The sequence below is a fragment of the Pinus tabuliformis genome, chromosome 7 (assembly GCF_031772625.1).
Source record: "Pinus tabuliformis cultivar Carrire ecotype Pingquan chromosome 7, CPIR1, whole genome shotgun sequence".
Taxonomy (NCBI): domain Eukaryota; kingdom Viridiplantae; phylum Streptophyta; class Pinopsida; order Pinales; family Pinaceae; genus Pinus; species Pinus tabuliformis.
In genome coordinates, this window is record NC_142293.1 from 1,270,091,855 (window position 1) to 1,270,107,099 (window position 15,245).

The following is a 15,245-nucleotide window of genomic DNA, read 5'->3' on the forward strand; positions in this document are numbered from 1 at the left end:
CATTACCATTTTAACCTAGAAGAATAATAGGAAAAATAATTCTTTTCTCTCTAAGACTAGGTCTATAAGCATCACATGTCTAACTACAAGACTAAAAACTATTGTATACAACTCTAATCGGCAACCTAGGTCGAGAAAATGAAGACTCTGAAAGATTGTGGACCTTTCTTAGCAGATAGAAGCTTAGAGAAGCCACTCAAAATCATTCCAGTAATCCTTCCAGTAAATGTAATTCGATATCACTTTGCTTCAACAATTAAAAACAACCAATAACTAAGAAATGCATGCCTCCGCAAAGCACTGCTTTTCTTATATTAGATGGAGTGAGTGGTGATGAATAATACATGTACAATAAATATTTAATGACAATTTGAATTATCAGCCAAGAAACCTTTCTCTTATTCCTCCACGTTACAATCCTATATGGAGTGCGGAGTAATAAAGCATAAAAAATAATATTTAACGAGATGGTGATGAATATGAATAAATATTTGATGACAATTTGAAACGCTCAGCAAATAAACCTCGCTCTTATTCCTCCACATTGCCATATATTCCTCCACGTTTTGGCATGCGAAACATTGCAAATGAACCATAATAGGTACAATAAATATTAACATTGAATACAGGTATAATAAAAGAACCATTACTCATACTATAAAGAATTATATGGAATGCAAAATATGTATATTAATATTAAAATAATTTTACTATTGAAAACATGAATAATATATTCCAAATTTAAATATAGATTTCAATGTCATAAAATAAATTTAAATATTAAAAGCTAAAAATAAAACCTAATTAATCTCAACAAATGATTAAAATATAAAATAAAAATAAAAAAACTATATATTACCAATATAATTTATATTGAAATACATTATCAATTTTGATGAATTTATTTGCCAAATGGAAATGTTGTATAACTAATAAGAATCAAATTAAGAGGCATAACTACATTATATAAATTTCAAAATGCTAAAACATTAATTCGCACAAAAAGTTCTAAAATTATCACAACCATTAAAGGCAGCTAGAGGAAGACAATTTCAAGTATTTCGAATGGAAGACAACCCCAAATAGATGGATCCATGATCAAACAATGAAATCACCTAACAGAAAAAAGAAAAACACATTTGATATCAACAAAACAATTTAATGTTGAATAAAATTAAAATTAACATGCATACATAATTTACCATCTACACATGCAAAAAAACATCACATATACAGATTGTATAAAATCAAATGAGTGATCATAACATTATTACAACACCGAACAAAATTCCACAAATTTTAAAACCTAATCTCTATAATCGAGATTATTAATGTTAGTAAACCTATAAGGTCTATGTTTATTATTTATGTTATAATGTTTCTACAAATATATTTATAATATCAATATCAATTTTTGATTTTGAATATAAATATTAACATTAAACCAAGGTTTCTAATGTTAAAAAACCCAAACTTCAAAACCTAATGTTATAAATCAACACAATGATACATGAACCAAATGATATAAAATTACCAAATATTTTAATCCTAACATCAATGAACCCAAATAAATCTAAAGCTATTAAGTACAATGTTTAATAAAAATATTTACATAAAAAAATATTCACATCAATGTATATATGTAAAATATATTTTTATATAGATTTCTATGTTTAACATTAATAATAATAATAATAATAATAATAATAATAATAATAATAATGATAATAATATATTAAAATTTAATATTGGTGTTTAAATCTAAATTTATTTATTAAAATCTAAATGCAAAATTTTTTAATATATAAATATTTTATATCAAATCAGAATGAACCGAATGTATTATTTAAATCTATTACATAAAATGGATTTTATATTGAAAAACACAAAATTAAGTTAATAAGAAATTTTAAATGGTTTACTATCAACACAATTTTGACATCCATTCTTCATATTTGTATTTAAATCTAAATAACTAAATGGTAAATGCTTTTCTATGCCTTTTTTCTCTAATTTTTGGATTACATAAAATAGATTTTATTATTGAAAATCTAAAAAAAAAAATGTTACATAAATCTAGTACATATAATAGATGACACTTCTATTAAGGTTTCATGTATTTAATGCTTTAGTTAACAATAGGGTTTCATTATATGCATATTTACTTCCATGTAACCCAAACTTGGTACCATAAATAAAATACTTCAACTTTTCACTTTAATTTGAAATCTACTTTGTTAAATAATATATATATTTATATATATATATATATATATATATATATATATATATATATATATATATATATATATATATATATATATTAGTGACCACTTTATATGAGATGATATATGACATGTAAAAATAGTATACTTTAATTTGGCATAGACTTTATATAAAGATAAAGTACTTATAAAGTAATTGAGAATAAAGAATGGGAGGATTGCCGGTGTTTGAAAATTTCCTTTTGGAGTGTGCAGATGATTAGCTAGGGTTACAGGCTTTTGCAGAGGTTGTTCTCCATGGAAGGATGCAAAGGAGGGAGCTCCACTCCCTCCTACAAGCAGGTTGTGGCCAACAGAGGTAAAAAACCAATAGAATATGATAGAGGTCCTTCAGATGGAAGGAAAAGGAACAGTGAAGAGGAGCAAGATGGTTCTAAATCCAGGGAGAATAACAACACTAAAGAAAATGAGGAGGAAGCAGACAAGGAATAGGGAACAAAAGACAAAGCACAAAAGGGACCATGCAAACCCAAAGCTATGATCACACCTAGAGTAGTTTTAAATGATCCTGCTCTGCAGGTGCATAGGGACCACATGCAGACATATGCAATCATTTGTAAATTCATGGGTTTATGGCCCACTGAAAAAGCTTTACAAACATGGATTAAATACCACTGGAAACCAAAAGGAAGCATAGACCTACATCTTGGGTCAAAGGGATTCTTTACTGTGGTCTTTGCTAATATTGAAGATAAGGACAGAGTGTTTGAAGGAGGGCCCTACTTTTATGCAGCTGCAGGCCTGTATATGCGACCATGGATTATGAATTTTGTCCCAGAGTGTGAGACTTTTACCTCGGTCCCGGTTTGGGTTAGACTCTACTCTCTACCTCTTGATTACTGGCAAACAGAATCCTTATCTGCCATAGGAAATAAGTTAGGGCGTTTTTTCAAAGCTTTTGAGGCCACTAGAAGGGGAAAATATACTTCCTTTGCAAGAATATGTGTGGAGATGGATCTTTCTGGAGCTCTGTCGGATGAGGTAATCTTCGAAGTGTTTTATTAAGAATGGGTGCAAACAATGGATTATGAACATATTCCATTCAAATGTCGCAAATGCCATGAGCATGGGCATCTATTTAGAGACTGCCCTCTTAGTAAAATAGAAAACAAGAGTAAAGCTAACACCATGAAAGATACTGAAAGCTTTCACAAAGTGGTACATAAAGGAAAAGGAGGCAAAAGGGGCTGAAGCTAGCTCAAACAAAAGGGAAATAGGCAGTCAAAATAGGTTCCACGTACTAGAAGAAGAAGAAGAGATAGCAAAAGCAGATCAGGCAAAGGGAGGAACTCAAGTGGAGGAGGAGAATGAAGAAGAAGGTGAACAAACACAGGATATTAATAAATAGAAAGAAACAATGATGAGTGTGATACAGAACTGGATATGGACCAGGAAATGACCCAGAGTGAGATGGAGATGGAGGACCACGAACTACAAGAGATTCTTGATAAAGAGAATCTAGATCTAGAAGGATTCTTGAAGCAAGGACCAGGGAGGGGTGGACTCGTTACCTTCAGAGGAGTTGAATAGAGTTCAACAACTGTTTATATGGAAAACTCAGACCGTAGGGCTGGAGAAGCAAAGAAACAATGAAATGCAGGGAAACGAAGGTGTGAAAACTATGAAATCCACACTAGGACTAGCACCCAGAAACCTAGGAAAGAAAAGAGGAAGGAAAAAGCAGAATGAGCTATTGATGGAATGTGGAAAGCTGATGATAGATTCAGGTAAGATGAAAGACCTACCAGCTACTCGTTTACAAATCTTTAATAATGAAGTTCACTTCTTGGAATATTAGGGGTCTAGGCAGTAAAAGAAAAACAAAATTACTTAGTAATAGAATGAAACAGGCAGCACCAGATGTGATCTTCATCCAGGAAACTAAATGTTCCATTTAGAAAAAAAAGAAATTCATAGCAAATGGCTCAATCAATTTGAGTTTCTGGAAGTCAAAGCAGAGAATACAGCAGGAGGCATACTCACACTTTGGAACCCCCAAAAAATTGGCATTATAGATGCAGGGCATCTAGGGATTATTTATCAGTGGTCATTCACCCTGTGGGAGATAAGGAAACCTACTTGGTCACGAATGTGTATGGTCCCCAAAGAATGGATGGTAAGCTTGAGTTTCTAGATTCTCTGGAGGATCTTAGAGATAGACATGCAGGAATGCCATGAATCTTTGGGGGTGATTTCAATATGATCAAATCACTTTCAGAGAAAAAAGGGGGAACCAGAATTCTAAGTAAAGACTCTTTAGCATTTCAAACCTTTATAAATAATATGAAGCTGGTGGACATTGTAACGAGTAATGGTATCTTTACTTGGAACAATAAAAGAGGAGGAGAGTCTCAGGTGGCCTCAAAATTAGATAGATTCATAATCTCAGAGGACCTTATGCTCAATGACAAGGAAATGGTAGCAATATTTCTCCCCTTTGGAGGCTTTGATCGCTGGCCAGTTTAATTGGAGATTTAGGGCATTGGTACCACTAGGAACATACCTTTTAGATTTGAGAATATCTGGCTCTCCCACCTAGATTTCATCAGCAACATAGCCAACTGGTGGGCCGAGGATTTAAATATTCAGGGCACAAGAATGTTCCTTATTCAAAAAAGACTAAAACATATCAAGCTCAGGCTCAAAGATTGGAACAAGAATGAATATGACAATATTTTTGAAGCAAAAAAATATGTTGAATGCAAAATGCAAGAACTCAACCAAGCCCTTACCACGGATGGCTTTGATAAAGTCAAAAGTGGTAAAGTCACCAAATATCATCAAGACTGGGAGAACTTATGTAAACAAGAGGAAATATTTTGGAGACAAAAATCTAGATCAAGTGCTAAAAGAAGGAGAACGTAACACTAGATTTTTCCAAAGATCCACTATGGTGAACAGAGCTCACAATAGGATTTCTTCGATCAAGGATGAGGGAGGTAACCTTCTCAATTCTCATGAAGAAATAGAAGTTGTGCTAGTTCAGCACTTTCGAGGTATTGCAAAGGAAACCTATTCAGATAGAGAACACTCCATCAGGGATTTAACAAGACATATACCTAGGCTGGTGTCTAGAGAGGACAATTTCAACCTCAATAGGCCAGTGACTGAAGAGGAGGTTAGTGAGGTCCTAAAAGAAATTCAGAATGGTAAGGCGCTAGGCTCGGATGGTTTCAATGTAGATTTCTTTAAAGCTTGCTAGAATATAGTCAAACATGATATTCTAAATGTGGTAGAATATTCCAGGAGGAATAGAACTATTTTGAAGGCACTTAATACCTCCTTTATCTCCCTGATCCCTAAACAGGATTTTGTTCAAACTCCTGACAGGTTTAGACCCATAGGTTTGTGCAATGTGGTTTACAAGATAATATCCAAAGTTGTGGCCAATACACTTAAACCTCTTCTTCCTACCCTTGCTTCGGTGGAACAATCTGGATATGTGGAAGGTAAACAAATTCTCAATAACATCATTCAAGCTCATGAGGTGGTACACTCACTCAATAACAATAGGAAGGCTGGAATTATCATGCAATTGGACATAGCCAAAGCTTATGATAAGCTGAATTGGACATATATCAGGAAAGTTCTTATTGCTTTTGGGTTTGATCACAACTGGGTTAGATGGGTAATGGCCCTAGTTACTTCTTCCAGCTTTTCAATTCTAGTTAATGGTTCTCCCTTGGAGACTTTTATTCCTTCAAGAGGCCTCAGGGGGAGGGACCACTCTCTCCTTTCTCTTCATACTCATGATGGAAGGGTTGGGTCGATCTATCAAGCATGCAAAAGAAGTTGGTAAGGTCAAAGGTCTCCAACTTTCTGAAAATGGACAGGCCTTGACTCATCAACAATTTGTTGATGATACCATGCTACAGGGAATCCCCACAGTCAAAGAAGCTCTTGCATATAAGCAAATCCTGAGTGACTTTTCCATGGCTTCAGGTATGGAAGTTAATCTCTCCAAATCTAAGATTTTTTTCTTTATTACTCATATTGCTATTAGAGAAATATATCCAAAATTCTGGAATTTCAAAGGGAGATCCTCCCTTCAAAATATTTGGGAGTTCCTCTAATTGCCAAACCTTTACACAAGAGCATTGGAGAGCCGAGTGATTAATAAGTTGCAAGATAAAATCAGGAAATGGACTATTAGATCTTTAAACTTGGCTGGTAGGTTGGTGCTTACTAAGGCTGTCCTACAATCAATCCCAGTCTTCATGCTATCAACTCTCCCAGCACCAAAAGGAGTCCTGCAACAATTCAAAACCATACAAAGAGACTTTCTTTGGGGCAAGGGGGAAGAAAGAAAGAAATGGGCCTTCGTAGCATGGGAAAAAATCTGCAAACCTAAAAACCATGGAGGTCTTGGATTGGATGATCCTGAGATTCTAAGCAAGGTTTTAGGAGCAAAATTATGGTGGCGCTGGTAAAAGACCCAGAGGCTCAGTGGGCTATTATTTGGAAAGAAAAAATGCTAGTACTTGGCAAAATAATGATCACATAAGGATGTCTAGAAATATAAAGGGATCACACATTTGAAATAAGTCCTGGGAGAACAGGGGCTTAGTACAAGAAAACAACTTCTGGGAAATCAGAGAGGGAGACTTAGCTTTATTCTAGGAGGATAAATGGCAACAAGAACCTATATTGTTAAAAGAGGACTTGAGGGACCTCAAGGAAGAGATAGATACTAAAGGGTTATCTAAATTAAGATACTTTTGGGACCAAACCAACAGTATAGGAAAATGGAGAACCTGGACGAACTTTGATTATAGGGATGACAACCCTCTAAAAGCTAAAGCGGAGACAAAAATGAAAATGTTAGAACAAAGGAAGATTTTGATTTCAGGGGGGCATGACCAACTGAGATTGGGCAACAATAATGAGGGTACCTTTAATCTTGAGGAGGCAAAACTCATTCTCCTTGAACTAAATTCCCATGCTCCAGATAGGATTTGGCAAGACCTATGGAGGCATCAAGGCTGGATGAAAATTAAACTCTTCATGTGGCTGGTTTGGCATAGGAAAATTTTGACCTGGGATAACATTAGGAAGAGGGGTGTCCTGGGCCTTCCAGATGCCAGCTCTGTGAAGCCCAAGAGGAAACAATGGAGCACCTTCTCAACAATTGCATTTTTACCTCCAGGTTGTGGGATTCTTTTGCCACCATTTTCCAACAGACTGATAGGGACAAAGGGATTCTAATCAACACCCCAAACAAATGAAGAAGAAACTTTTCAGATCATGAAGTTCTTGGCTTAGCATGGGCTCTCACGCCAAGCTTCATTATTTGGAATGTCTGGAAAGAAAGGAACAATAGAATCTTTAAGAATGAAAAGAAGCCATCCTAATGCCTTTATGAGAAGATCTTAAAACAACTCAAGGAGACGGTTGGCACTATAGTGCGAAATCTCCCTAAGAACCCACCTTCAGCAGCAGAATTGAGAATTCTCAGTAAGCTTGGTTTGCAGGGACTTATTCCTCAGGGCCTAGATAGGAAGGTAATAACAATGGATTTTGAGCAGGATTTCTAGCATCCTCCCCTAAGGGATTTTGAAATACAACATCGATGGGGCTTCAAAAGGAACCCGGGCATTGCTGGTTATGGAGGGGTGTTAAGGGATGAGAACAAAAGTATTCTTTTCGTCTTCTATTGCCATTTAGGAAGAGCCACCAACAATATGGCAGAATTAATGGCTATGGATCAATGTTTAGATTTCCTCGAACAGGATAACCGCCAAAATGTGATTGTTGAAGTTGATTCAAAATTAATCATTAACTCGGTTAAGAGAATTAGCTAGGGTATAAAGTCGGGAAAAGCCTCAAGAAACTAGAGGTTGATCTAGGTCTTTCAACGGATTCAACATCACCTTCAGTGCCTTCGAACAGTAAGTTTTAAACATGTTCGAAGAACGACCAATCAAGGAGTGATCTGACACATAAATAGGGTTGCGATGAGTTGGCAAGAGCTGCCTTAGAACAGATTAAGGCGAAGTGTCACAACTAGGCAAATGAAGATAGGATGGTGTTTCGGAACAGAGCCATGGAGACGAAGTCCACATGACTCAAGAGCTTTATGTTTAATGTTTTTTTCACAATCAGGTCTTTAGTGGGTTGCTGGCCAATGTCGGCCTTTGCAACCTGGGCAAGTACATTCATAGCGGCTCCAGATGGTAGTAGCCTAGGTGGCTCTGGTTTTTGGATGACTAGCAGGATGGCAAGAGTTTCTTTTTCCTTTGGTTCTGGTAGAGTAGACACAGCGAAAGGCTAGAATCTGGAAACTCTCAGCAGCCTCAAAGCCCTGGGTTTTCCTTCTTTGATCACAATATCGCGTTTGGGGCGGTTTGTTGGTGATCGCAAGCCTTGCAAGTGAGAAATGTTTTTTCCAGAATGGGAGCGATCCCATTCAACAAACTACACATGGCAGTGGGGTCGACTAGAATACCACCCTCATCGTGCGCTATTGTTTGGTGAGTTAGGCTTGTGCGATATGATCCACAGCTGTCAGATCAAGCAAGGTGGATCTACGATTGGGATCGATCGAGCATGTTGGTGGTCCATGTGGGTAAATGTCTTGCTTCTTAGTACTGCGAAATTCGGACACAACCGTTGGATTAGGTGAGGAGGTTCGACAGTTGAGATTAAAGATGCATGTGAGGAAGTTGGTTGGAGGTGTTAATGCATTTTATTCTTGGCGGGATGAAAAATGTTCTTGGCGGGAATCATTGTTTTTGGAACGTTCTACAGGTTCACGGTTTGTGAGTTTTTCGGACATGAAATTCTTATAGATTGGTATATTTGTTTCTGTTCGGGTCTGTTTCTTTATTCTCGTTAGCTAGCTCCAGCAGTGTTTTATTTTAAGAGCTTAGAGTTTTGGTTTGTAGGGGTAGAGGCTTTTGCCTTTTGCCCATTAACAGTTTTAGATTGGGTTTTTTCCCTTGATCCACAACTCTTCGTGGATGTTGTAATTTATGTATTTTATTAATGAAATAGAAGGTCTCACACTTGCTTCAGCCAAAAAAATTGAGAATAAAGAAATATATATTTCATTAGTCACCACTTCATATGTCATTAAATAATTGAAAATTAAGAAATGTATATGTATATCAATCTAATTCTTCACCCTTTCATACCAAATGATATATGACATGTAAAAATAATATACTTTAATTTGGCATAGACCTTGTATAAGGATAAATTAATTAAGGTCCCCCAATCTTTTGGCCAAGTGGGTTGATGTCAAGATGTCCCCTTGCCTTGATTGTCATTGCATATGGGAATTCAATTATATAACTTATTTCCTAATTTATTTATTTTTGTTGGCTTCACCCATGAGGAATTTCAACATTTAATCTCATGGTTTACACAATAATTCATAACACAATGATTGCCAATTAAATTGCACCCATAAATTATAACTTATTTCCTAATCATTTATATATATTATATTAAATTTAATTTTCTATACAAATAAAAATATTTTCTACCTACAATATTCATAATATCTCATACTTAAAAAATAGACAAATAAACTAAAAACAAAATTACAAAGAAATTGCTCACAAATTATTTTAAACTTTAACTTGAAAATGTACAAAATAAAATAACAACAACATTACACAGAAATTATTTATTTATTTATTTATTTGGAATTGCAAACTAATGAATTGTATTAAATATAAATAAAATAATAAAAAAATTTATGTAGAAATCACATTAAAAATATTTTGTAGACTTGTTTTGAACATCCAGAGTATCACATCTTAATATTTTGATGTGATTTTTACCGAAAGATTTCTCATTATTGAAGATACAGATTATAAGATCTTGATATTTTAATGTGATTTCCACTGAATTTTTTTTTTTTCCAAGATATAATTACAAAATCTTAAATTCGAATAAATAAAATAATTTAATAATAAAATTTTATGAAAATCATTAAACATATTTACTTGTATATAATTTTATTAAATAAATATTTATAATTAAATATTTATTTTTATATATTTATATATATATATATTGTAAAAATTTTGTACACTAACGCATACAAGATTTTCTCATATTTTTTTTTGTCATTTGGGTACATTTTAGAAACCGGTGCCATCACGCATCGTGGTGGGTTCCGTCCTGTGTTTTATATATATACATATGAATGACGGAAAGATTGACAACGCAAGATTTTGAAAAATGAAATATGAGAGTATTTTTTTTTGTCACTTGGGTACATTTTAGAAAACGGTGCCATCACGCATCGTGGTGGGTTCCGTCCTGTGCTTTATATATATATATATGAATGACCGAAAGATTGACAACGAATTCCAGAGTAATTGTCGATCGGCACAATTTATTCAACGACAACTATTACTTTCCAGATTTTGTTCAGATTTTGTTCAGCTGTTGATACGTAAAAAAAATGAAGTCATCAGTCTCCACAACGTAATAACTTTAACCTGCGAACAAAATGAGCAGACTCTTGTACATTATTGTTAGGTTTGTGCTGCGAAAAAACAGAGGGCATTCTTGTCCAATGATGTAGACGTTTAATCGTTTAATAAGAATGAATTAATATATAATACAAATTAAATAATACAAAATTGCATATTTCATTAATTTGTTTCTTATACCGATTTAATTAAATTTAAAAATGAATTATTTAAATTTAAATTTTAAGAAAATGTTATATAGATAAGTTTGCAAGTAGAAGATAATCTTTTTCACTTATTTTTTAGTTAATTTGAAATTCTATGGCTTTCAAATGGTTTTATATAAAAATTTGTAATATTGTTTATGCTAAGTTTAGTCACATTCTGGTTCAAGGGAGACCAAAATTGTTGATAATAGAACGTTTAGATTTAGCAAAATGTTAACATTTATTATTGTTAAGTCCATGACCATTTAAATACATTAAGCTACTTAGAGTAAAAAACATGGGTGGCCAACACAACATCAAGGATCACATGAAGATAGATGTCGGATTTTCAATATTGGCTTTTGTTGGTGTTGGAGGTTTCAGAACACATTGGAGATGGTCTTTTATGTGAGAAAGTAGAACACATTGGAGATGGTCTTTTATATGAGAAAGTGGAGCATCCAAACTAGCAAGGCAAGAGCATCAATGGTGTTGAATGTGTTGGATTTCATTCAGAAAAGGTATTATATCATTTTGGTCTTCATGCGCTATTCATCTACTTGTGGAAGCTAATGGAGTTCAAATATTGGCGCAGTATTTCCCTGGTATGTTTAGGGTTAGGAACCTAATTGATTGTTTCAACTTGAATCTCAGAGTCTGAATAGTAGCATGGCAGTCATTAGTGATCGCAATTTCAAGTTGTTGAATTTCCTCTTGGATTTCTGAAGGGGTGGAAGAGTGAAAAATGGTTGTCATGTCTTGAATTTAGTCTTGGGCATGCAAATGACCCTAAGGACCTTTGCCACTAGACCCTCGACAACAACACATCCTCTGGTGAGGCATGTTGTGCCAAGTTAACACGGCCGAAGATAAAAATATCACACAGAAAATCTGAAAAGCAAATGGACTCTAAAATAGAAAACCAACTAAAAATAATGCCCACTGAAACATGAATTGCCAAGGGAATCTATGGCGGCCTATTGTGAAGTGGATAGGCTAAGGGGAGACAAATAAAGGACTCCAAGAAGCGTCCAACAAGCACCAAAAGATAGAGAGAACCGAAATTGATGCTCACCCTCACTGCGCTTTGAGCATGACATACAAGTAACAGCCAAATAGATGATAAAACATCAAAAATATTGACAAAGAAAAAGGAATTTAACATTGGATGAGTTACCCAACGATGGTCAGCCCACGAGGCTTGAACCTGCGACGTCATGAGGATGACTTGATGATTGCCAACACCCTCCATAACTCAAGCTATCACCGTAATTTCCACTAGAAACAAAGAATACTCTGTTGTAGTTTTCATTGGATTTCTCCCCTTGGTATTGCTCGACATCCCATGCATATGTTGGAGATTAACACCCCCAAAGATTAAACCTCCGGAATTCATTGTATTTGTATCCCTAACATAGTTATCTCATGCCGATATTTTGTGTTTCTTATGATATAAATACTTCTAGGAAATGTACCTTAAACCAAGACTATAGTTATATTTCAAATTTTGTAATTTCTTATTGTTCCAGTTATCCTTGTCTTCATAAACCTTTTTCTAATTATGGGCTTGAAAAACATAAGATTACTTTTATTCATAATGTAAACTCTAAACTTTCACAAGTAATAAAATTCACCTTTATATATATATATATATATATATATATATATATATATATATATATATATATTATATATATAATATATATATATAGATAGATATAATGATTACTCTTAAAAATTCAATTAACCTTGAATTTACACTATAGTGAAATACTTAATACCATTTATAATTTTCAATATAATAACATATTAATTAATGATCTAATTAAATATGTTAGAATCTTACGTGCGTCAACTATTATAAATTATAAAAAAAGTGGTACTATTATTAGTCCCTTCCATAAAGCAGAAAGGACTATAGTAACCGATTGGTTGAGCTTGCTGGGTGGGGAGCTTGCTGGGAGCTTGTTCGGTGTTAGTGGATGCACTCAAATCAACACATCAAAGCTAAGGTTTTAATTCAAATGGCATAATAACTTTTCCTCACCCTATTAAATCTCAACATCAGTTTTTGTTTCCCATTTAAAAAATAAAAATTTTGCACATCATATTTGGCCATTGCCGATGGAGAGAGGCACAAAATTTAGGAATATAAAGCATATTGTGATAAAAAATTTACATAATTTTAGGTAATCAAGTAATGCCAAAGCATTACTCCAATGCTCCTAATAGGTTTGGCCACCGTCAATGAGTCCTCCATAGCCACTGTCACGCCTATGATTCCTGCACGTGACATGCGGCGAATTGGGGCGACACGCCCTCGTCAAACGCAACGAGCTGGGTGCGACGAGTCGGTGAGCGGATAAGTCATGTGAGACGAACATTTGTGATGATGGGATGAGTTGGTGTGAGATGAGTTGGGTGGTCCATTAAACAATCCTGAGACACGATTTGCAATGAGCCAACTCGAGAGTTGAAAAGCCGAGGAGTCGAAACAATGGCTAAGTATTGAAAATTGAGATGGCAAGGTTATAAGGTGCACAGCTGGGTATCTGGACTTGACGAGCCAGTGTATGGGGGTGAGCCGACATAGAGATGTGGTGCGATGGTCAAATTGAGTGGTCGGCTTGGGTAGTCCAACCCACTTTATCACTTGGAAAGTTCATATATATTGGTGAACATGTGAAATAGATAAGGTATACGTCAAAGCTTCAAAAGCAAGTTCAAGGCGTACTCTAGACATGGACAAGCAAGAAGGGTGAACAAATAAGATGGCCAAAAGTGTAGGCGAACCGAGGAATGCGACACTTGAGCGAAAACATAAAATTGAATCGATGAGTTGCGGAGGGGTGACCCTGCCCAGACGAGTTGCAGAGGGGTGACCCTTCCCAAATGAGCTATGGTGAGGCAACCCTGCCCTGACAAGCTATAGAGCGTCACGTTTGCCCGTGGACAAGCTGTAGAGGGTCGTGCTTGCCCGAACGAGTTGCAGAGGGGCACGTCTGCCCGGCAGGTGAACCGTTGAGGGCGTCGTTGTACGGTGGGGCAAGTCTACCCAGCGAGCGAGGTGCTGAGGGCATCACTGCATAGAGGGGCACTACTGAATGACGAGGGAGATCCTGAATGATGGAGCGGCTAAATCAGGGCCACCCTGAATAGACTAAGGGGCAAGGCTAGGCGAAGGGCGACTCGGGGTGGGGCGACTCTGAATGATAGTGTGAAACTAAAAATTGGTAGAGGTGTAGAGGTGACTTGGGGTTGCCTAGCAAAGGTTTTGATTGTATAAAAATACTTGTAAAAGTGTATTATTATTATTATTTGGATAAAATCTAACTAGGGAGTTTCCCTCTCCATTAAAAGAAGATTGTATCCATTATGCATAAGTTTATAAATGATAATGATAATGAATGTATTTTCACTACGTTAAAAAGATGAATGCTTAGTAAAAGTTGAAAAATAATCTAAGTGTTGAATGTTAGGTGTAGTCCGTACTTGAGAGTATTGGTGAAAAGAAACTGGGTAGCGGTGTTATGCCTGCCTATGTGTGGTTGAAAGACTACCGCCAGGATAGGGCCGTGATAGCCACAATCCCCTAAGCTTTCTCTAGTACAAGCCACTACCTTGGAACATGTCACTTCCCAAATTGGTTGCATATTCTTCTCTTCAATTTCCTTTCGGTGTTGAGCTCTCTACTACACCTGGTTCTGAGCTCTGAGCTCTTTAGTACACGCGACGTTGAGCTGTGAGCTCTTTGTTATTAAATAGAAGTCATTTATTTAAGTAAAAGGTACTAAAATTTATCAGGCTATTCATATATCAAGGCATTAGTTTCAATAACAAATACAATATTAAGTAAAATAAAATAAATTTTCTCTGGTACATGCCACTTCCGTGGTACATGTCATTGCCCAAATTGGGTGCATATTCCTCTCTTCAATTTCTTTTTGTTGTTGAGCTCTCTGCTGCACCCAGTGCTGAGCTCTGAGCTCTTTGGTACATGTGACATTGAGTTGTGAGCTCTTTTTTATTAAATAGAAGTCATTTATTTAAGTAGAAGGTAGTAAAATTTATCAGGCTATTGATATATCGAGCCATTAGTTTCAATAATAAATATATTATTAAGGAAAATAAAATAAATTTTCCACTTTTAATATTGTATTTTATTTTAAAATAAGAATTAAATTGATATATAATTATTCTAAATAAGTTTAAGATACATAGTTATTAAGATAACATTTTAAAATTTTAAATATTTTAAATAATCTAAATTAATTATCTTTTGAGTGGTAGTTTTATTGACGATATTTGTGAAAATGAAGTATTATGTT